General features: G+C 38.8%; 1 long non-coding RNA gene across 1 annotated transcript; it reads right to left on the bottom strand.

The window, feature by feature from the left end:
* Nucleotides 1-2,376: 2,376 nt before the first annotated feature.
* On the bottom strand, nucleotides 2,377-3,848 carry LOC140836218 (uncharacterized). Its single transcript, XR_012119033.1, has 3 exons — nucleotides 3,712-3,848; nucleotides 3,284-3,341; nucleotides 2,377-2,583 (listed from the first exon to the last, which is right to left on the bottom strand). It is a non-coding gene; the product is annotated as an uncharacterized lncRNA (long non-coding RNA).
* Nucleotides 3,849-26,009: the final 22,161 nt, after the last annotated feature.

Below are 26,009 nucleotides of genomic sequence, written 5' to 3'. Positions count from 1 at the left end.
AATTCTGCACTTTCTGGTTTTTCTGATATCGGTTTCTTATCAATCCCTGATCGAAATCTCAACTGTATCAAGATCAATCGGTATACTAACTGCAGGTATCGCATATTCTGAATACAATCTGTTTCAAGCAGGATTCATATCTGAATAATTTATTTATACAATAATCCTTATTCTCAGAATAATCAATACAGTCTTCCGATAGTCGATTCGATCAATCAAATGCTGCAATTATATCAAAATCTCATAGATATAACAAGCATAGAATTATCAGAACATCTCTGAAGATACTGACACATGCCAAAGAGAAACACTAAATCAGATGTAACTCCTGGTCAGTACTCTTCTACTAATCTTTCAATTTATTCTGTATCATTCTGTACATACAATATTATTCTGTACTGAATTCTAAAACAACAATCAGTATCTGATCTGTATTCAATTCTGAAATCTATCTTTCTGATATAAAGCAAATCTAAAATCTTATCTAGGCAAACATCTGTCAACTCGTATATCACTGGCAAATCTGCCAATTTTAAGCTCGATTTCAGTACATCTACTGAGTACATAAGGAAACCATCTGTTCCTTTCTGTGACAATCGAGTCATATACGAAAATATCAAAGGAATTCTAAATCTAGAATCCTTATTGCAAAATCTCTACTCATTAGCTATCTCTAATCTGAATCTTACCATGTCTGGAACAGATTCTACAATATTTCTGTCTTTCTGTACTTGATCATTATATCACCAATATCAGTAATGCAGTCAAATCAGACAATACAAGTACACCATACTCTGTCTCGATTCTCATTCTCATCTTACTGTAGTATACAATATATCACAGAAATCTCTGAGATCAATCTTTCTTTCCCCAGAAGGTACAAAGATTAATACTACAGCAATACAGACCCAACAGATAATGCATATCTCCATGCAACTCATTCCAGGATAATCTTAAGAAATGCATTAGTATATAGCAATACATATGCAACATAATCATAAAAGATCAGTACCTGTCACTATGTCATCAAGTGTGCCCTGTGTCTGTTCCTCAATCACATATCCAAATGGTCTAGCCCTCTAAGATCTTCGGGGACCTCTTTGTGGACAAACCTTAGAAAAAGGCCCTGGTTGTTTACAGATATTGCAACGACCAAGCACTCCTTGGCAATGTCCTGTGGGATGTCTTCCTCCGCAAGTTCTGCAGTACACTCCAGTGTAACTCGAACTAGAATCACTAGAACTAGAGGAACCACTCCCTAACTTCTTGAATGGCTTCTTTTGAGCTTTCAGAAGATCTTGCTTTCCACTCGTGTTGCCACGATCAACTCGAAGAGGGGATTGCTGTGTCTGGGGTTGCTTCACACACAACCTTGTTAATTGTCTAATCAAACTCGCCTCCGCTCTCTTCGCTCTACTCAAGACATCAGCAAAATGGTGAGGTCGCTGTATGTTCATCAGTGCAACTATCTCCGAATTCAATCCTCTGATGAACTGATCCGCTACAGCTTCATCATTCCCAATTACATTCCGAGCAAAACGCAGTAGAGTAGAGAATTTAGCAACATATTCTTCAATATTAAGTTGACCTTGTCTCAAATTCTCAAACTCTGCTTTCTTGTCCTCTCGGTACGAAAATGAGAAAAATCTTCGATAAAATTCAGTTCTGAATATTTCCCACGAAATCACTGTACCTCTCTGTTCTAACAATCTTTTAATGGTAATCCACCAACTCCTGGCAGTCTCTCGTAACTGGTGAAATATCAGTTTAATTCTCAGTTCATCTGAATAATCAAGTAAACCAAACAGTATTTCTATGTCATCAAATCAGTTCTCACACTCTTCAGACGTCTCGATACCACTCAGAATCGGCGACTGAAATAACTGAAACTCTTTCAACTACATTTCTATCTGAATTTTCTGATGCATCTATCTGTTCAGACGAAGTACTACCCCTTTCTGGAATTCTCCGCGGAGGTATATCTGATTACCAAAACATTAGTAACCCAAATACAACAAATCTGTTGCAATCTTTCTCTGATCATCTTACTGCTGATCATGAATCAGATCTGATTCATACTCAATAATACATAGTACCAATTCAAATCATATACTCAGGTAACATGTATTTTAAAGCAGTAACACATAGTGTCATGCTAGCATACACAATATCAGTCAACATTATAATAAATCTCATGCTAGCAAACTCATGCAAGGTAAGAAAACTCAATCTACCCCGCTCATTCTCTTCTATCTCAGTCTAAAGGATCTATCGCTCTGATACCACCTGTTGTGGGGACCCGGACGCTAATCATTTCCTTAATCGTCATTGGGACTAATTAATCAATTATAAAACAGGGTCTAAAATTTTTTTCTTTTTAAAGTGCGGAACGTAGTGAAATCAAACTAATATACATATCAGTATAAAATACAATACAAGTCCTGTACTGCATACATTCAACTAAACTAAGGTTTAACAACTAATGTCAAGTGTTCCAACCCTATTATACATCATACTCAAAGTCCGGAATCTCCACTCTAATCACGATCTTTCTTCATCTTCTCAACCCTGTACCTGTCCCACCTGTTGTCATGTACACATACAGACAAGACAACAGCCGGATAACTCCGGTGAGAATATAATCCCAGTATAAATCAACGAAACATGCAATCATATAAACAAATATAAAGCATGTAATCAGGTAACAGATATATGTAACAAAGTCTGAAACATAATCAATATCAAACTGTCGACAATACTCGTAGATCTACAGTTCAGACTAGACTCAATCCTAGTCTAGGGATCCCGGTTTCCAGATGTGGTATTCCTATATCGAATTCCGTAAAGGATGGAACCATAATCTCTATTACTCGATATAACCAGTGCCCCGGTATTCCTATATCGAATTCCGTAATAGAAGAATTCCAACCCCTTTACTCGATATAACCAAATATGGTGTTCCTATATCGAATTCCGTAATAAATTCCATTACTCGATATAACCATACATCCAGTGTCCTGACCTAACCGTCATGGACTGTAGCTCTATCGCTAGCATCCTATCTTGTGTGACATCGTGCAATGTGCCGTGGCGATACCACCACTATCCGTCACAGTGTGTCACAAGACAATTCGACCAATACCTGTTGTCTAAATATCAAGAGAACAAGTATATTAATCAAATCAATGCAATATATCCATGCAATAAAGTAAAGTATGTGATTTAGGGAAACCCAAGTCTAAACCGACTCAAGTCCATCTCCCAATACCACATTGACTTATACCTTCCGTTTCTTCGGGTTTTGAAGCTACGATCTCAAGTCCGAATCTTCTTCACCAATTCTGAACAAGCACAATTCGAACTTCACATTATCAATATCAAACTCAACTCAAGACATGAAATTGATTAACTTCATTCTATATCAAATTCGGCGACATAAATACGCAATTTTGGTATCTCGATAACTCAGACAACAATCTACTAACATCAACCACTCAATATCCACAACAATACCAATCCAAAACACAATAATTCAGCACTATATGATTTCGGCCCACATGCTGAATTTTTCAACAATTGCATACGACATCCGATAACCAATCTGTTTACGGCGTTATGATCTCTAGCTACTCAAGAATACATATCCATAATAAAATCACAATTCCTCCAACATCTAGATTTCGAAACATGCTGGAATTCAATGAAACTTACATCCTCCAGTAGCTCTTGATGAGAGGAGCGCGAAACTATGCTCGGATCAAAAATCGGATGGCCGGATCTTGCAAAATCAATTTTTTTTAAGATACAAGAAAGCTTGGAGGTGTCAACCATGGAGATTTCGGTTTTCATGGCTGAAAATTGTGACAAGGATGAAGGGTTACACGTTCTCAAGCTTGGCAAGACAAGTGTCCAACCAAAGTTTCCATATTTGCACTTTAGTCCCTCAACTTTCCAATATTTGCAATTTGGCCCCTATTCAATCTTTTCGATTCAATTTCAATCCTAAATACGTTCAAACATCTTGGAATATAATTCAACACTCCATAATTCTCTAATTCAATAATCTCGGTTTAAAATAATATCATTTCTATAATCTCGGACCTTACATCATGTAAATAATTTATTTATCCTAAATTATTCCCCCTAAATACACTAAACTCACGCACACGCCCTTTTCCCACACACTCACGTAAAACACACACACACACACACATTTGTTTGTGTTTCATTCCATTTGTTTTGAAGAAATAATTTAGGGTTCTTAGAACCAAAAGCAGCCGCCCCCTCCCCTTCAAAACTTCTAGCAATTTTCGTTGGGTTTCTTCAAGAAAATCGTGCCACGTTCGTCCCGGATCGACCCTCGCATCTTTCCCGCTTCGGTATCGTTGTTTCGGTAATGTTAAATATCAAAAGACATGTATATTCTATTATTCCTGAGTCGATATCATCATATTATGTGTTATGATGTTTATTATGCGTAAAAATTTATGTATGATGTACCAAGTTTGAGCAGAAATTTGTTAGATCGGTTTTTGAAACATTTTTGGATCTAAAATCAGAATTTGCTGTCATTTTAATTACTGCAACTTTTCGGTCAATTTTCTGGGAAAAATTTCAACATATAAAATGTAGAACATTTTGATATCTTCGATTTGACGATAAATTCGAAATATTTGGATAAGAAATGAGTGAGTTATGATCATTTTTGTGGGACTGCTCAAACTGGGTTTTTCTGAAAAATGCGTTCTTGAGGTGTTCTTGAAGTACTATTGTTGCATGCTTCTTTAGGGATTGACAGGTGTTCGCTGCTGCGTTTAAGTATGTTGAATATGATGTTGGGATGGTTTTTGGTGCGTCGGTTCGCGTCGATAGGCACTTGTTTTCATTAGAAGTCTAGGATGCATTTTGGTGTCAAATATCGTGTTCACGGATTGGGTTGCGTTGTTTGTGATGCGTAGTTATTTTGGGGCGTTTTTTTGAGTTTGAATAAGTGCCATAGCATCCTATGATGGGTCTTGAGGTGTTGGTTCACGGTCCTTATGATCGATTGAGTAGGATTAACTCACAAGTGTAGGGAATTTCGTTTGTTCACAATTCCAGCACCTACACGGACCCGAAGCCGGATCCTTACAAGGGGTTCGAGCCCTTTTTCCTTTGAAAATGTGAATTTCCAGCACCTACCTAGACGCCTACCTGAACCCTTACACGGGGTCTGTGTACTCCTTTAAAAAAATAATTTTTTTTATGGATTGTTTTGGGGTTTGATGTAATGATTTAGTACAATGATTAAACGAAGTCAAGTCCCGAGTGATTTAGAACGTCATAAAGAAATTGTCATTTTGGGTGTGAGCATGACTAATACGTCTAAGTTATGAAAGATAAGTGCTTGAACTCATGTTAGTACGTGCAGCAGTGGCCCCAAGCGAGATCCAACGAATCCCTCAACGCCAAGTAAGTATGATCGACGTGCAAAAGAAAGTATTTTTATTTTTTTGAGGTATTCTAAATGTCTTGTGACCAAGTTATGAACGGGTTTGGAAGACGGTGAACGTGGCCGATGACCTATCCACCCGGTAAATCATGACCAAGTTTAGATCAGGATTGGAAAACGGTAAAGCATGACCAGAGACCCATCCACCCGGTAAAGCATTACCAGGGATCTCATGTATGTGGTAGTGGATTTTCACTGTCAGTCCAGTACTGTGGTTTAGTCTGATCAGGCGCATTTATGTATGGATCACTTGCTTTGAAACATATCTCTATGCAAAATGATGTTATGTATGCTCAACTATGTATGATGCAAATATGTTTAAGAAAAGTTTTATGATGATGACACGTCTAAGTTTATGCTACTACGTTCAAATTTCAAGTATGTTTATGATATTACATTCAAGTTTCAAATATGTGAGTCCTACTTTAAAGATGCATGTGGTTTATTATGTAGTACTTGCTATCTCCAATTTATACATATTGAGTCTTTAGACTCACTAGACTTGATCGATACAGGTGAGGATGACTTTGAGGAGACGAGGGGTAGGGACCAATGAGCCGGCTTGGACTGCGCAGGAGGCTAAACCCGAGGGCCGCCCATGTTTTTATGAATACTTTAATGCATGTTGTTTCAAATACTCTGATTTTCATGAAGTGGTTTATGATCTTTAAACGAATATTATTTTTGGCAAACTTGGTTGTGGTTGTTTTTATTCCAAATATTTTTAGACGAGCAAGTTATTTTAATGCAAATTTGAAAGTTTATTTTGTATTTAAGAAAATTTTTATTTTCCGCAAATTTTAAATAGTATAAAAGTACGGTACGTTACACATAACATAAGCTCTCCCAACAGTTGGTGCTTTCTTCTTCGGGCAATCCACAGCTCTATGTCCTTCTTCTTTGCATGTGAAGCATTTGTATACCCTCCCCATGCACTTGCCAAAATGTAAGCGATTGTACTCCTTGCATAGCAACCTCTCAACAGGTTTTGGTGTTCCAAGTTGTGGTGGTTTTGGTAGTCCTAATGATAAGTGCAATTTATTGTATTTTTATTACTTGTTTTTAATTTGGAATTTTGTGATTCTTGAGCAGGTTTTATGTGATTTGTTGTTGTTTTTGTTATTGTAGTTTGGAAACTTAGAATGAGAATTTGGAGTAGTAAAGTGATGAATTATAAAGTACAAAGGACAAAACTTGCCGAAGCAAGACCGCACCCGCGGTCTCATCAGCACCGCACCAGCGGTCTCCTTTGCTTGAAGATTATTTTTTCCCCGAAACATGACCGCACCCGCGGTCCATCTTGCACCGCACCCGCGGTCATGCACAGACAGAGTCCGGAAATTCTGAAATTTTGGTGTGCTCGCATGGGAGTTGATGACTTTTGTGTTTTGCGTACAAGACTTGTCTAGGACTATAAAAGGCTTCTATTATTCATCATCTAGGTCATTGGGGAGCAAAAGGAAAGGCTGGAGGCTACAAAGAAAGGATTGAAGCTCAAGTTCATCATCCTTAGGAAATCTTTTGCACACTTTTGGACAAAAGTTTCATTGCACTCCAAATCTCTTGTTCTAAGTTCTTCTTTCTTTATTTTTACTTTTATTTGATATGTTTTGTTTAAGATTTATGTGTTGTTGTGTTATTTTTATTATGAACTAATTCTTATTTCTAGAGGAAAGATGGAACAAAACTAGAAACCATGTGTTAGGATTTATGAATTATACTATATAAGTTTTCCTTATTGTTCATTTGTATTTTTCCAATCTTAATGCTTTCATTTTATTGGCCATATCTTGAATGATTCTTATGTTTATAATTTATCACTTGGAAAAGGAAATTTATAAACAAGAAAGGAAAAAAATACATCGATGGTATTTATATAGTTCGGGAGGACATATATTGCTATTGAAGCCATTAAAAGAATTTATTGCTTATTGTGTTATTTAATTGTAGATTGTTGATGGGAACGTTACAATATTTTGTTAGATAATTAGTATATATCTACTTAGCACTCGGGAGAGGGAGTAGATAATTTAGAATTCTTGGCTAATGTATAATAAGCACATTTATAATATAGCTACACAAAATAACACATGGTGGATAGTTGCGTGAAATCGGACCTCTAGATCTTTTATTCCATAGTTATTTGTTATAAAAAGTTTGGTGTTATAATATAATTAAATTTATTTTCAATCTAGTTATTGGTGCAAACAAATCTGTCAATTGATTTTTCTAAATAAAATTGAGACTATTTTAATTGCAAGTATTAATATACATTTAAATACATACTCCTCGTGGGATCGACACTTGTACTCAAAAATACATTTTATTACATCTTGACGTTGTGCACTTGCAAGCAATTAAGAAAACACGCGACAAGTTTTTGGCATCGTTGCCGGGGAGTGTATATTTTAAATTTATATTAGTATTATTACCAATTAGTCTTTATTTTAATTTAGAGCTGTTTTTATTGTAATACATTAAACATTGATTTGTGTCTTATCTTTGTTTGACAGTGCATGCGAAGATCGCAAAATCTTGACTTGCTTATCTTTGATCCTGAAATCGAAAGAACCGCAAGAAGATTAAGAAATGCAAGAAGATAAGAGATTCGAGCAATGGCTGAAAACAGAGATAATGAAAATCCACCCCCTGCAATACCCATCAGAGATCATTTTAGGCCAGTACTGAATGCTCATTACTCGGGCATAGCACGAGGGACTATTAATGCAAACAACTTTGAGCTTAAGCCAGCATTGATAAACATGGTTCAACAGAATCAGTTTGGGGGAGCCGCTACTGCAGATCCTCATTTACATCTCAGAACATTCCTTGAAATTACTGGCACGGTAAAAATAAACGGTGTTTCTGATGATATAATTCGATTGCGCTTGTTTCCTTTTTCTCTTAGGGACCAAGCAAGATGATGGCTTCAATCGCTTCCTTTGGGGAGTATCACTACATGGCAGGAGTTAGCAACCAAGTTCCTTGCTAAATATTTTCCACCTGTGAAGTCTGCACAGTTGAAGATAGAGATAAGTACTTTTAGGCAGACTGACTTTGAGCAATTATATGAGGCATGGAAACGTTATAAGGTGTTGTTGAGGAGGTGTCCAAACCATGGTTTTGAAGATTGGGTACAGATTAAATTGTTTTATAATGGTTTGAATGGACAAACAAGAGGCACTGTGGATGCAGCAGCTGGTGGCACGATATTTGCAAAATCACCTAATCAAGCATATGATTTGCTTGAACAGATGACCATTAACAGTTATCAGTGGTCGTCTGAGAGGTCAGGAGTAAAGAAGCAAGTTGGAATTTATGCCATAGATCCTATTACATCACTCACCGCTCAAGTTTTAGCTTTAACAACTCAAATTGCAGCAATGAATAAGGCTAGTACATCAGAGGTTGAAAATGCATCGGTTGTTACTGAAGAACCACATATTCCTGATGAGGCTCATTATATCAACAATAGGAATTGTGGTGGCTACGGAGGATATCGAGGTAACCCTCCCCCTAACACTTATCATCCTGGTTTGAGAAATCATGAAAATTTTTCATATGCCAATAATAAGAATGTGTTGAATCCTCCACCGGGGTTCAATACATCAAAGGGGGAAGGAAAACCTTCGCTTGACGATCTAGTTGGGACATTTGTTGTTGAGTCTAGTAAAAGGATGGCTAGGACTGAATCTCGTCTTGATGGCATGGAAACTCACATGGGAAATATGGGTGCCACAATGAAATCATTGGAGACACAGATTTGTCAATTGGCTAATGCATTGAGAGATCAAAATAAAGGTCAATTCCCAAGTAATACTGAAGTGAATCCAAAGGAGCAATGCAAAGCTATAACTTTGAGAAGTGGAAGAGAACTTGAGGTTAAAAATTCCAAAGAGAAGGATGAAAATGAGATGACAGTTGAAGAAGTTGAAACTGAGGGATCTAAAGCTGAAGTTGAAGTTGAACAACCTCCGATATTTAAGCCAATTCTTCCATATCCACAGAGGTTCAAAAAGAAGAAATTGGATGATCAATTTGCAAAATTTTTGGAGATTTTCAAGAAAATTCACATCAACATTCCATTTGCTGATGCTTTAGAGCAAATGCCAAACTATGCAAAGTTCATCAAAGATGTGATGTCAAAGAAGAGTAAGTTGCATGAGTTCGAGACAGTAAAGTTGACCGAAGAGTGTAGTGCCATACTCCAAAGGAAACTACCACAGAAGCTCAAAGATCCAGGGAGTTTTACTATTCCTTGTGTTATTTGTGGTTCTAGAATCAATAAAGCTTTATGTGATTTAGGTGCCAGTATTAATTTAATGTCTTTTTCTATTTACAGGACTTTGGAGTTTGGCGAGGTGAAGCCTAGCACTATAACCCTGCAGCTGGCGGACAGATCACTTACATATCCACGGGGGATAGTGGAGGATGTTCTGGTAAAGGTAGACAAATTTATATTTCTTGCTAATTTTGTCATTCTAGATATGGAAGAAGATCAAGAGACTCCGCTTATCTTTGGAAGGCCGTTCTTGGCCACCGGAAAAGTTTTGATTGATGTGCACAAGGGCGAGCTCACATTGAGAGTAGGTGGAGAAGAAGTCATGTTCAACATCTACAACACAATTAAAGAACCAAATGAGGTAAGTACTTGTAAAAGTATTGATGTAATTGATTCATGTGTATCTCTTGTTGGTGCAGGTAGGATGACGAAAGATTCCTTAGAGAGATGTTTGTTGGAATCGGCATCTGCACTGGATGAAAGTGATTGGGATGTGCAAGAGGAGTTACTTTCTCTCAATACATTGCCTAAAGAAAAGAGTGATGTGCATCATGTAGAACTACTTGAAGATGCAAGTAAAGAGGTACCAAAAGCATCTCCTGAATTGAAGGAACTGCCAGGCCACCTTTGTTATGCATTTTTAGGTGAAAATTCGACATATCCGTTAATCATCTCTTCTTTTCTTACTTGTACTGAAAAAGAGAAATTGTTGAGAGTGTTGAGGAAATTTAAATCTGCTTTGGGATGGACAATTGCCGATATAAAGAGGATTAGCCCTACTGTTTGTATGCATAAAATCTTGATGCAGGAGTCATGTTCACCCTATGTTGATCATCAGAGAAGGCTTAATCCAGAAATGAAAGAAGTTGTGAGGGCTGAGGTATTAAAACTGTTAAATGCTGGTGTTATTTATGCTATATCTGATAGCTCGTGGGTTTCGCTAGTACAAGTAGTGCCTAAGAAGGGGGGAATAACTGTAGTGAGAAATGAGAATAATGAATTGATTTCAACTTGTCCAGTGACTGGCTGGCGAGTATGCATAGACTACAGGAAATTGAATGATGCGACAAGGAAAGATCACTTCTCTCTTCCCTTTATTGACCAGATGCTTGATAGAGTGGGTGGTTATCATTATTATTGCTTTCTAGATGGTTATTCAGGTTACAATCAGATTGTCATAGCACCGGAGGATCAGGAGAAGACTACCTTCACTTGCCCCTATGGTACATTTGCTTTCAGGAGAATGCCATTTGGTTTATGCAATGCACCTGCTAGTTTTCAGAGGTGTATGATGGCCATATTTTCTGACATGGTAGAGGAAATAATGGAGGTTTTTATGGATGATATCTCTGTGTTTGGTTCATCTTTTGATCACTATTTGCAAAATCTAATGCTTGTTTTGCAGAGATGTCAGGCGAAGAATTTAGTTTTGAATTGGGAAAAATGTCACTTCATGATTCCAGAAGGTATTGTGCTTGGGCATAAAATTTCGGCTAAAGGAATAGAAGTTAACAGAGCTAAAGTTGTGGCAATTGAAAATCTCCCACCACCGAAGAATGTGAAAGGGATCAGAAGTTTCTTGGGACATGCCGGGTTCTATCGTCGTTATATCAAAGATTTCTCTAAAATTACTAGACCTTTATGTAATTTGTTAGAGAAAGATTCGACATTTATTTTTGACGATGATTGTTTGCAGGCGTTTAACAGGATCAAGAAAGCACTGATTTCTGCTCCCATTATGATAGTGCCTGATTGGAAGGAGCCCTTTGAGCTCATGTGCGATGCTAGCGACTATGCTGTGGGAGCAGCATTGGGACAGAGGCGAGACAAGATGTTCAAGGCTATATACTATGCAAGTCGTACACTTAATGCAGCCCAACAGAACTATACAACTACTGAGAAAGAGATGCTAGCAGTGGTGTTTGCATTTGACAAGTTCAGAACATATTTTATTGGCACCAAGGTAACTGTTTTCACTGACCATGCAGCTCTTCGTTACTTGTTTGCCAAAAAGGATGCCAAGCCCAGGTTGATACGATGGATACTTCTACTTCAAGAATTTGACTTTGAAGTAAAAGACAAAAAAGGTTGTGAAAACCAGGTGGCAGATCACTTGTCACGACTAGAGCTGGAAGAAAGAACTGACGGTGGAGTTATCAATGAGTCGTTCCCAGACGAACAATTGTTTGAGGTAAATTCTAAACTCCCTTGGTTTGCTGATATAGCTAACTTCTTGTCTTGTGGTACTCTTTCTCCAGATCTAAATCACCATCCGAAAAAGAAGTTCTTCCATTATATCAAATTTTTCTTATGGGATGATCCTTGTGTGTATAAGAGATGTGATGACCAAGTGATTAGGAGATGTATTGATGGTGACGATGCAAACACAATTCTGGAACAATGTCATTCATCACCTTATGGTGGACATTTTGGAGCAACACGAACAGCAGCTAAGGTATTGCAATCAGGTTTTTTTTGGCCTACTTTATTTAAGGATAGCTATACCTTAGTGAAATCATGTGATAAGTGCCAAGGTTAGGAAACATTTCTAGGCGTCACGAATTGCAACTGACAAATATTTTGGAAGTGGAATTTTTTGATATATGGGGCATAGATTTCATGGGATCCTTTCCCCCTTCTTTTGGTCAATCTTATATTTTATTAGCTTTAGATTATGTTTCGAAATGGGTGGAAGCAATTGCCACCAGTACTAATGATGCTCGTGTTGTAGTAAAGTTTGTGCACAAGAACATCTTCACCAGGTTTGGAACACCGAGAGCCATCATAAGTGATGAAGGTACACATTTTTGCAATAAAATTTTCAACTCACTTTTGGCTAAATACAGTGTGAAGCACAAAGTGACACTAGCATATCATCCTCAATCGAATGGACAAGCTGAAATATCCAACCGGGAAATCAAACAAATATTAGAAAAGACTGTCAATACAAACCGGAAGGATTGGGCTATAAAGTTGGATGATGCACTGTGGGCTTATAGGACCGCATTCAAGACGCCTATTGGGATGTCTCCCTATAGGCTGGTTTTTGGTAAAGCCTGTCATTTGCCGCTAGAATTGGAGCATCGAGCATTTTGGGCAGTTAAGAAGTTGAACTTTGATTTGAAAGAATCTGGCGATAGCAGAAAACTACAATTAAATGAAATGGAGAAGTTTCGCAATGATGCATATGAAAATGCCAAGATTTACAAAGAACATATCAAGAAGTGGCATGATAAACTCATTGTACGAAAGGAGCTCAAACCAGGACAACAAGTACTATTGTTCAACTCCCGTCTGAAGTTGTTTCCTGGTAAGTTGAAATCGCGTTCGTCAGGTCCATTTTTGGTGGAGACAGTGTACCCTCATGGGGCGATTGAGCTAAAATGCAGTGATGGGAGAACCTTCAAGGTGAACGGGCAGCGAGTTAAGCCGTACTATGGGACTGAAGTCAGGAATACCAACAGTGTCAAGCTGAGCGAACCAAACTGATCAGACAATTGACAGTCAGGCTGAAGACGTTAAACCAAGCGCTTATTGGGAGGCAACCCAAATTGTTGTTTTTCTTTTGCATTTTGTTTTCGGTTTTGATTTTATTTTTGTATCGTGATTATTTTTGGTTGTGCATTTTTAGTATAGTGTGTGCTTATATCTTCCCAAAACTAATGAATTCCACGTGTTTTATTTTCAGGTATAAAAAAATATATGAAGAAGAAATTTTTTTTTTACCGAAACAAAACCGCACCCGCGGTCAAGAAAATTTTTTTTTTAAGAAAACTTGCCAAAGCAAGACTGCACCCGCGGTACATTGCTTACCGCACCCGCGCTTGTCGAGTATTCAAAATACAAGAACTGCCGAGAGCACACCGCACCCGCGGTCTTGTAAACACCGCACCCGCGGTCTCCCTTATACCGCACCCGCAGTCGAACACTTTTAAACCAGAATTGGGCAGATTTTGACATAAACGAAGAACACATCTCAAATATTTCCTTCTCCATTTCGAAATTCTTCCTCAAAAACACACTTTTCACACTAAATTTTTGTTATTCCTTCAACAAATTTACCACTCCAACATAAATAGCTTCACTCATTCCATCAAATATCACTTTTCTTTCCACAAAAATCAACACCAAACCTAGGGTTTAAAAGGGGGCTCGAAATTTTCTTCAAGATTGGAATGGATCTTTGATTTTGTTCTTCAAGAAACATTTCAACAAACTCAAGGTGAGCAAATCCATTGCATATTTGTTGAAGAATCAAAATTATTGGTGTTAGTTTCTATGGAAGGAAATTACATTTAGTGAAGTCTATTCTTTATCTTGTGGATATTGTTGATTGATTGTTGGGTATATTGTTGAGGTGTGGATATTGTAATACTAAGTTTGGGGGAGTGCTAGAATCATTGAAGTTTGTGAATTGGATTGAGGAGAAGTTGGTAATTGAAAGGTGTTCGATAAAATGCCTCCAAGAAAAAAACAGTCAAAGGGTGCATCTTCATCATCTGTAAATTACGATGCGAGCAGGTTTTGGGACGAGAAGGCGGAGGAGCAATATGGAAAAATTTTGAATAAAAACATTGTAAAAGAGAGGGGATTTGATATGAGTTTTCCTCGATCCGAAAATGGAATAATGCTTACTGCTCGAGATTGGGAGGATTTTGGCAGGCAGCCACAAGATGCTGTCATTTCATTGGTGAGAGAATTTTATGCTAACCTCAAGGTTAGATTTGATCAATTGACGGTGTTTGTGCGAGGAAAATGGGTAGCCTTTGATGCACATACGATTAATATGTTATATGGTATCCCTGAAATAATGCACGATGAATATGAAGAATACCGGAACGAGCATGTTGATTATAATAGTATTCTTCAAACAATTTGCATACATGGAGCAGAGTGGAGAATGAGGGATGATGTGTATGTCAGCTTAGCAAAGTCTGATCTGAAAACTGTTGCAAAAGATTAGTATTCATTTATTTCTGCTAGGATTAAGCCGACCGAACACACCACCACCGTCATCAAGGAGAGAGCTATCCTTACTTTTTGCATTATGACAGGGAAGACAATTGATTTAGGTCAATTGCTTCAGAATTCGATACTTGACTATGCAAGAGGTAACTCTCCTAGTGGACTTCTCCATCCTTCTCTTATCACGGCATTATGCCAAAATGCGGGAGTGAATTGGGCAACGAATGAAGAATTGTTGAAGCCAAAAAATGAAATTATGGTAATTCAACCATATGGGGCAGTCAGAAGTGATCATGCTGCAGCACGTCGAGCTGAAAGGGAATTCAATAGGAGAGCTGCAGAGAGACGTGCCCAGGCTCAAGCTCAAGAACCACAACCGCAACAAAGGAATAGGAGAGATAGGTTGACCCAGTTGGAAGAAGATATGCGAATTCAACGCCAAGAAATGGATGCGTTTCGGTTTAGGACCGACACATTTATGGGATACATGATGGATTTTACATCGGTCTTGGCTCAGCAATTTCCATCGGCTTCAACTTCTGGCAATCCATTTCCACCTCCTCCACAGTGGCCACCCGTATACCACCCGCCGGAGTTCCAACCACCACAGGATAACGAAGATGATGAGGATGGCGATGACCACTGAAGGTCGTTGCCCGAGGTATGTGCATTATCCTAATTTTCATGCTTATTTACATCGAGGACGATGCACATGTTTAAGTTTGGGGGAGATTTGATTTATTTTATTTTATTTTGTGTGTTTATTTATTTATTTAGTTTATTTTGCGTGTTTATTTAATTTTTTAGTTGTTTGCTTGTGTGTTTGTAGTGTTTTAGTCATGAAATTTTTTATTTTAAATTGGCCAATGATGAAAAAAAATAAAAATAAAAAAAATAAAAGAAAGGTCATGCATTACATTCATGTTAATCGAACAATTTGAAAAATTTAGAGAACAATCATGAGATTTGGTAAATTTGAGACTTATAATTTCTATACAACTCGGTGATTTTCATTTGACATCGAAATAAATTTTGCAAACACATAGATGATTGAGGCAATCTTTGATTTTATTTGGGCCATTTATATTGTTCATAAATATTCATTTGAAGCCCTCTTGAGCCTATATGAGAAAAGAATTGCGTTCTTGAAATTTCTTGGAAGCCAAAAACTTTTCTTTTGAATATATATGTATTTGGTTGATGCAATAAGACACCATTTTCATGATGATTAGATTCTACTCTGTGTTGGTGAATTGAGATTTTGTCTAGAACTATCCAAACATCATTCGAGGCGAAATACGGACAAATTATGATTTAGGAATGATTTAGGTGATTTTTGGATCGATTGAGCCTTTCAAGCTACCAAATAAAAAAATAATTTATCATTTGTCACCTCTTTGAGCTTATATGAATTCGAATGGCACACGTAAAAATGTGTAAAAGATCCTCATTCGAATATTCTTTCAAGTATCCCATTTTTACCAACCTTTTGAATATCTTATACAATTAATTTCCTACCTTCTCAAGGGAGTAAGAATTCAAAGGATCAAAGAAATGAAAATTCTCCTACAAAAGAAAAGAAAAAAATGAATGATGTTACATTGATGAAGTTGGAGAAAAAGGGGAGAAAAAGAGATGAAATGAATAAAAAAAAAAATAGAGATAAAAGAAAAAGTGGAGTTTGCAAAAGAGATAAAATTCAAGTTACTCCCTTATTTGAACTCCTACTCTTTATTTGTAGCCATGAACCAAGGCCTAACATTAAAACCATTGAAAATCCTATTAACCTAGTTGTGGGGACCCGGACGCTAATTCATTCATTAATAGTCTTTAGGAATAATTAAACAATTATAATAAACAGGGTCTAAATTTTTTTTTTAAATTACTCAGCGGAAACCATAATGTAATTAAGTTCAAATTACATATTAAACATAAACATACAAATCTGATGTTATCTACAATACTTCAACTAGGTTCAATTACATATCAGTACTGAATCCTAAGTTGCTTCTGAAGCCCGGATCTCCACGCTATCTAGTCCAGCCTCGTTCTCTTCCTGACCCTTATCATGTCCCACCTATTGTCATGCACACATACAAACAAGACAACAGTCGAATAACTCCAGTGAGATATAAATATCCCAGTATAAATCATGTATACATGCAATCATATAAACAATATAAAAGCATATAACAGAAAATCATATCATATATCACAATCATGACATGAATCAATAACAAGAATAAATCTTATTCTAAACCTGAACCCTAATCAGGAACATAAATCAATATCAAGAATAACTCCTATTCTAAGCATGTACCAATATCAGGAATTATACCCCTGTAAGAGCCCGGGTCATGGATGATCCGGAATATCAAATGGATTCCCAAATCCGAGTGAGTCTGCAGATGGATTCTTCTGGAGCCGGGCAGGTGAAGGCCCATGCTCTACTCTCCGGGCAGTCATAGGCCCGGGCTCTTGTAATCTCCCGGGAACTTTCTACCCGGGACACCTCGATATGAGCACCGCACTCGAGTATACTAGCAGAATAGGATGTGGGCGAATGTCCCATCTCTGACACCGTACCGATGAGTTGACATGTCAGAATATAGGGTGTGCTAAGCCGTCCTACTATAATTAGTAGGTAGCACGGAGAACGAGGTCATCATTACTCCTCATACTATAAATACCAGGTTCTCTCTTTACATTTACATTGGATTGGATTGGATTCATTCACACCAATCACCACAACCATCACTTGGTTACATTGGTTTTCTTGCTTGAGTACTCTGCTGACTTAAGCATCGGAGTGGTCACGCCGGACACCCCTCCGACGCCCATTCACGAGTTCCTCTCCTTGTCTGCAGGTCATAGTGGAAGCTATAGCTCACAAGTTCATCTACTTTGCTCATTTTCCTGAACAACATTATAAATTATTGATTCGATCCGGTGGAGCACCCGACCCAGCTCACCCATTTCACTAGGATCGCATCATTGGCGCCGTCTGTGGGACATTGAGCTCAAGACGTAGATATGGTTTCCATTCAAAAATAAGCCCAACTCTGCTTGGCAAACATACAAGTCCGACCAGCTCGGCACTCAAATCTTATATGTGGATTTTATATGGGCTCAAAGTTCAGCAGCTATCCCGGATTGAGGTGGAAGACCATTTGTTGTGCACTCAGCAGCATACATCTATATTAGTCAACTAATATAGCTCAACCAGAGAAGTTTCACTCTACCGAAAATGAATTCGGATTCAGTATTTCCAGGTTAGTGATTTCGTTTTTAATAAAACTAATACAGCAGGAGAAACAAAATCTATTAAATCCGGGAGGTATGAGGCCCCGGCACATTCTATTAAGTCCAGGGATCCGTACCCTGGCCCGGGGACCCGTACCTCGGCCATATATTAAGTCCAGGGATCCGTACCCTGGCTCGGGGCTCCGTACCTCGACCATTCATGAAGGCCAGGGCTCCGCACCCTGGTTATCTATTGAGTCCAGGGATCTGTACCCTGGCTCGGGGCTCCGTACCTCGACCATTCATGAAGGTCAGGGCTCCGCACCCTGGTTATCTATTAAGTCCAGGGATCTGTACCTTGGCTCGGGACTCCGTACCTCGACCATTCATGAAGGCCAGGGCTCCGCACCCTGGTTATCTATTAAGTCCAGGGATCTGTACCCTGGCTCGGGGCTCCGTACCTCGACCATTCATGAAGGCCAGGGCTCCGCACCCTGGTTATCTATAAAGTCCAGGGATCTGTACCCTGGCTCGGGGCTCCGTACCTCGAACATTCATGAAGGCTAGGGCTCCGCACCCTGGTTATCTATTAAGTCCAGGGTTCTAAAACCTGGCTCGGGGCTCCGTACCTCGACCATTCATGAAGGCCAGGGCTCCGCACCCTGGTTATCTATTAAGCCCAGGGTTCTCAAACCTGGCTCGGGGCTCCGTACCTCGACCATTCATGAAGGCCCAGGCTCCGCGCCTTGGTTATTTATAAGCCCAGGGTTCTCAAACCTGGCTCGGGGCTCCGTACCTCGACCATTCATGAAGGCCAGGGCTCCGCACCCTGGTTATCTATTAAGTCCAGGGTTCTCAAACCTGGCTCGGGGCTCCGTACCTCGACCATTTATGAATGCCAAGGCTCCGCACCTTGGTTATTTATAAGCCCAGGGTTCTCAAACCTGGCTCGGGGCTCCGCACCTCGACCATTCCCAAGTCCCGGGACACGCTCCCCGGCCCAAGGCTCCGCACCTTGGTTATTTATAAGCCCAGGGTTCTCAAACCTGGCTCGGGGCTCCGTACTTCGACCATTCCCAAGTCCCGGGACACGCTCCCCGGCCCAAGGCTCGGCACCTTGGTTATTTATAAGCCCAGGGTTCTCAAACCTGGCTCGGGGCTCCGCAACTCGACCATTCCCAAGTCCCGGGACACGCTCCCCGGCCCAAGGCTCCGCGCCTTGGTTATTTATAAGTCCAGGGATCCGTACCCTGGCTCGAGACTCCGCACCTCGACCATTCCCAAGTCCCGGGACACGCTCCCCGGCCCAAGGCTCCGCACCTTGGTTATTTATAAGTCCAGGGATCCGTACCCTGGCTCGGGGCTCCGCACCTCGACCATTCCCAAGTCCCGGGACACGCTCCCCGGCCCAAAGCTCCGCGCCTTGGTTATTTATAAGCCCAGGGTTTCTCAAACCTGGCTCGGAGCTCCGTACCTCGACCATTCCTAAGTCCGAGAGATATGAGGCCCTGGCATCTTATGCAAAGACCGGGAGGCACAAGGCCCCGGCATCTTATCTCAAGTCCATGAGACACGAGACTCCGGCATTTCATCTCATTTCTGGGAGACATGAAGCCTCCGATGCTTTTACAGAACAAGATTGATTATCTCTTTGGGAATCCAAGCATGACTGATCGGGACAGCGAGTATGACTGTAGCCCGACTATTTAAGGGATGTGTGATGATACCCCTGTAAGAGCCCGGGTCATGGATGACCCGGAATATCAAATGGATTCCCAAATCCGAGTGAGTCTGCAGATGGATTCTTCTGGAGCCGGGCAGGTGAAGGCCCATGCTCTACTCTCCGGGCAGTCATAGGCCCGGGCTCTTGTAATCTCCCGGGAACTTTCTACCCGGGACACCTCGATATGAGCACCGCACTCGAGTATACTAGCAGAATAGGATGTGGGCGAATGTCCCATCTCTGACACCGTACCGATGAGTTGACATGTCAGAATATAGGGTGTGCTAAGCCGTCCTACTATAATTAGTAGGTAGCACGGAGAACAAGGTCATCATTACTCCTCATACTATAAATACCAGGTTCTCTCTTTACATTTACATTGGATTGGATTGGATTCATTCACACCAATCACCACAACCATCACTTGGTTACATTGGTTTTCTTGCTTGAGTACTCTGCAGACTTGAGCATCGGAGTGGTCATGCCGGACACCCCTCCGGCGCCCATTCACGAGTTCCTCTCCTTGTCTGCAGGTCATAGTGGAAGCTATAGCTCACAAGTTCATCTACTTTGCTCATTTTCCTGAACAACATTATAAATTATTGATTCGATCCGGTGGAGCACCCGACCCAGCTCACCCATTTCACTAGGATCGCATCAAGGAACATACTCAATATCAAGAATAACTCCTATTCTAAACATGTACAAATATCAGGAACAACAAGGAACATGAACCATATTCAGGAACATAATCAACATCAATAAATATACATCAATATAATTGTCACTCAGACTCGTGACTCCACGTTTTAGACTAGACTCAGTCCTAGCCTAGGGATCCCGATTTCCAGATGTGGCATTCCTATATCGACAAACAGTAATAGAAAAGACTCCAGTTCTATCCAAGTCGATATAACCAAACATCCAGTGTCCAGACGCATCCGTCATAGACTATGGTCTATCACCATATCTTGTGACATCGTGCAATGTACCCGTGGTTACCTGCCACTATCAGGTACTTCTGTCACAAGATTACTCGTCTAATGCATGCTCCTATAACTCCATAGAACAAGCATATCAATCAACTCAATGCAAATATCAATGCAATAAAGTAAAGTATGTGATTTAGGGAAACTCGAGTCAAACCTCACTCGAGTTGTGCAATCCCAACTCAACATTAATTTATACCTTTATCTTCTCGCTCAGAAGAAGAAGAAGTCCCGACTCTATCTCGGTCCATTCTCAATGTCCAATTGTAGATGTCGTCGCTAGGAACACGGTACTGAAGTCAGATTTGAAATCAGACGGACGGATTTCTCGCAAAAAGGCGTAAGGATTTTCAACCCATCTGCATAAGCTTTTCTCAATTTCTTCCGCATGAATTTATCAATGTTTGTACATATATATATCTATATACATACACGTTTGCATGTAAGTGACCAAGTGGAAATTTCTCCTTTTGCATGACTGGCGCTCGGGCGGTTAAAATGTACCGCTCGAGCGCGGAGCTTTCTATGCGGAACTACACTTATAATCTATTGGCGCTCGGGCGGTAATTCTTTACCGCTCGGGCGCCACATGTTCTGTCCCAATTTTCCACTTGTGGGACAATGGCGCTCGGGCGGTAACTTTTTACCGCTCGGGCGCCAGACTTTCTGTCCAACTTTCCCATTTATGATGCCTTGGTGCTCGGGCGGTCTCTTTCTACCGCTCGGGCGCCAACGATTCTGTCTTAATATCTTGGTGTAAAATGCACCAACGCCCGGCTTCTTCATTTGAGTTCATATACCCTTCATCTGTTTTGGCCAATCTGGTCTCGTAATAGCCCGTATATAATTATATCAATTCATAATCAATAATCATCTCAGATTACGATAATTAATTTCTCGGGCATTACACTAGTCATAGTTGTCCAATATACTAGTGGAGAGTGATTGGGAGGATCTAGCTTATGGACAATCGATAAACACTTTCATTGAGTAAGAATCTTGATCAATTTTACACACACCTCATTGCATCAAATATTTATTGGGTATCCCTTTCTTGAATGAATATTGCTTTGAACCCAATCTTTACCGGAAAAGACCTCTTGATGTGTGTTTGTAAAAATTTGAAATCAATTGAGAATGATTTGAAACATGAGTTGAAGAGATTAGAAGTTAAGAGAATTAACCGATAGCATGATTTTATCCGGATGAACAAGTGGTTGGATTGATTTGAATTGTGAATGCATGAAGGGTTGTAAATTTATCTTGAGGCCAAATTCTATAAAATATTTCATGATTTGTTTGTTTGTGTTGTTTTGTTTTGCTCGGGACTAGCAAAATCTTAAGTTTGGGGGAGTTTGATAAGTGCAATTTATTGTACTTTTATTACTTGTTTTTAATTTGGAATTTTGTGATTCTTGAGCAAGTTTTATGTGATTTGTTGTTGTTTTTGTTATTGTAGTTTGGAAACTTAGAATGAGAATTTGGAGTAGTAAAGTGACGAAATTAAAGTGCAATGGACAAAACTTTCCGAAGCAAGACCGCACCCGCGGTCTCATCAGCACCGCACCCGCGGTCTCCTTTGCTTGAAGATTATTTTTTCCCCGAAACATGACCGCACCCGCGGTCCATCTTGCACCGCACCCGCGGTCATGCACAGACAGAGTCCGGAAATTCTGAAATTTTGGTGTGCTCGTATGGGAGTTGATGACTTTTGTGTTTTGCGTACAAGACTTGTCTAGGACTATAAAAGGCTTCTATTATTCATCATCTAGGTCATTGGGGAGCAAAAGGAAAGGGTGGAGGCTACAAAGAAAGGATTGAAGCTCAAGTTCATCATCCTTAGGAAATCTTTTGCGCACTTTTGGACAAAAGTTTCATTGCACTCCAAATCTCTTGTTCTAAGTTCGTCTTTCTTTATTTTTACTTTTATTTGATATGTCTTGTTTAAGATTTATGTGTTTTTGTGTTATTTTTATTATGAACTAATTTTTATTTCTAGAGGAAAGATGGAACAAAACTAGAAACCATGTGTTGGGATTTATGAATTATACTATATAAGTTTTCCTTATTGTTCATTTGTATTTTTCCAATCTTAATACTTTCATTTTATTGGTCATATCTTGAATGATTCTTATGTTTATAATTTTATCACTTGGAAAAGGAAATTTATAAACAAGAAAGGGAAAAATACATCGATGGTATTTATATAGTTCGGGAGGACATATATTGCTATTGAAGCCATTAAAAGAATTTATTGCTTATTGTGTTATTTAATTGTAGATTGTTGATGGGGACGTTACAATCTTTTGTTAGATAATTAGTATCTACTTAGCACTCGAAGAGGGAGTAGATAATTTAGAATTCTTGGCTAATGTATAATAAGCACATTTATAATATAGCTACACAAAATAACACATGGTGGATAGTTGCGTGAAATCGGACCTCTAGATCTTTTATTCCATAGTTATTTGTTATAAAAAGTTTGGTGTTATAATATAATTAAATTTATTTTCAATCTAGTTATTGGTGCAAACAAATCTGTCAATTGATTTTTCTAAATAAAATTGAGACTATTTTAATTGCAAGCATTAATATACATTTAAATACATACTCCTCCTGGGATCGACACTTGTACTCAAAAATACATTTTATTACAACTTTACGTTGTGCACTTGCAAGCAATTAAGAAAACACGCGACACCTGGCTTCTTCACTTGCCCTTGAGGCTTTTACTGCACTTGAGCTCTAGGGGGTCCCATAAATGGCTTCTTATTTGGCTGAGAGCTCTGTTGGTTTTTCTGCCTCTTGTGCTGCATCTCATAATCAATATCTTTCAAGGCTTGCTCTGCTTGGAATGCATAGGCAGTGGTAGCTGCATAGTCCGCCGGTCGCATCATCATAACATCACGGCGTATGGTAGGTCGAAGGCCATCCATGAAGTGCCTTAATTTCTCCGCAGCATCTCTAGCAATGAGGGGCACAAAGTGACAACCTCTATCAAACTTTCTCACAAATTCAGCCACAGTCGTGTCTCCCTGGCAAAGACTCATGAAATCTCTCTTCAGACATCGACAGTAAAGTACTTCTTGTAGAATATTTCCTTGAATTGTGCCCAGATAAGTCTAGGAAAATCAATCTCATGTTCTGCCCCTTCCCAACAAAGGGAAGAATCATCTCTAAGCATATATGTGGCACACCTAACATGGTTAGCGTATTCAATATTCAGATATCGAAAGTGCACTCAAGTGATCAAATCCAACCCTCAACATCAAATGGGTCGGTGGTGCATGAAAATTACTTCGGACCTAGCCTCTGGAACTGATCAAAAACGTCAAGCTCTGGCCGCGGTGCATATTGAAACTGCTACTCAAAGAAACGAGTCATGCCCTCTAGTGCACGAATAGCAGCATCCCCATTAGGAGGTGGGAGTGCATTCCCTTGACGATGCTCAGTATTCTCAGCTTGCCTATCAGTATAGGTGTGCATCTAGGAGACATTATATCTGAACATTTTCCAAATTTCTAAACGTAACCAACATGCATTTAAATATAATTTTTCTAATCATGCAACATATACTAATCCTTTTTTGAGCAACTTTATGCATATATAACATTTTATCCTCAAAAAGTCTATTAAACATGTAACGTAATCGTATAATCCATGTAAACAAGCAGGTATCATCATAAAAATCATGTACAACAATTAAATTTACAGATTTGAGACTTGACGACTAAGCTTTCTGGCACTGACGGTGGCACAACCCTTTGCAGGAACATTACTCTGATACCAACTGAAACGTCCACTACTTTTTTTCTTTAAATATACTAGAAATTTTTTTCCTTATTACACTATTCGGCCGAACTACCATACACATACATATATATTTTAAAAATACTTTTGCACCATTTAAAATAAATTCACCAATTATTATTTGAAAATCCAAAGGAAAATAATTCAAAACATAAAATCGTCAATCGTTTACTAAACCTAAATATAGCAAAATAACAAAATAAACTAACTCTAACATCCTTTTAAAAGCCTCTCAAAAGCATCATAAAAGTCATAAAATCTTTAATGTAAACTTAAATTGTAGTGCCCAAATTCAGTACACGTATAACTCTTGAATTTATTTAATTATTAAAGAATTTATTTAAGTTAAATTGAGTTTTAACTATGCATGATTTATATAAATGCAATAATTTAAATTAATTATGTTTATGTGATACACGTTAAAATGTTTTCGAGTTTCATGTTTCAGGCGTTTATTCGAGACGGATAGAAGAAAAGACCGGTGACGATTTTGGCAATTTAAAACTTGGTATTTTTATTTTAAGATTGAGGATGGGGCATTTTAAAGGATTTACTAAGTTTTAGTATTTTAAAGTCTAATTTTATCACTAGGTGAGTTAATTATTTTTAAAGAATTAGTATTGGGACATTTTATTTTAAAATTATAATGAGTTAGCATTTTATTAGCATTACAAATGACATGTTAGGTGGTATTTTAATTAGCCTTTTTATTAGTAATTTTACTAATTATTTTGCACTAACTATGCCCTAATTGACTACCTATCACACACACACACTTTTACACACACTCCTCACGTAAAACACACAACACACACACACTTTTTATTTTCAGATTTTAGCATTCTTAAAGAGCAAAACCTAGGGCTCTTGATCAAGAGAGCAGCCGCCCCTTCCCTCCCCTTTTTCCATCAGATTCTCGTGAGTTTTATTGCAAGATTTTAGTGCCACAATCGCCCCGGATCAACCTCGCTTCGATCTCCGCTTTGTTGACGCCGTTCAGTAACGTTTAATATCAAAAGGCACTTATAATCTTTCTTTTGCTGCATCGATCATGTCATATTACGTGTTACGCTGTTTTATGCGTAAAAATATATGTGTGATGGAGAAGTTCGAGCGATAAATGCATCGAATGCGTTTTGAAATATTTTTAGATCCAAAATTTCGTAACTTTCTGTTCTGCTGAAAACTGCGACTTTTCGGTCGGGATTTTGAGGAAACATTCAACGCAAAAAATGTAGAACTTTTTGATACCTTCGATTTAATATAAAATTTGAGTTATTTGGAAAAAAATTGAGTGAGTTATGGCATTTTTGTGGGACTGCTCAAACTTCATTTTTCAGAAAATTATGGGTTAGTGCGTTTTTGAGATTTTATTATTGCAGGCTTCGTTGGGCATCGATGGGTGATCGTTGCTGCTTCTAGGTATGATTAGTATGATGTTGGGTTGTTATTCGTTATGTCGTTTGGTGTCGACAGGCACTGGTATGCATTAGAAGTCGTAGGAAG

The sequence above is a fragment of the Primulina eburnea genome, chromosome 7, assembly GCF_022965805.1.
Source record: "Primulina eburnea isolate SZY01 chromosome 7, ASM2296580v1, whole genome shotgun sequence".
Taxonomy (NCBI): domain Eukaryota; kingdom Viridiplantae; phylum Streptophyta; class Magnoliopsida; order Lamiales; family Gesneriaceae; genus Primulina; species Primulina eburnea.
The sequence above is the reverse complement of the archived record's forward strand: the minus strand, read 5'-3'. Positions and strand labels throughout refer to the sequence as shown.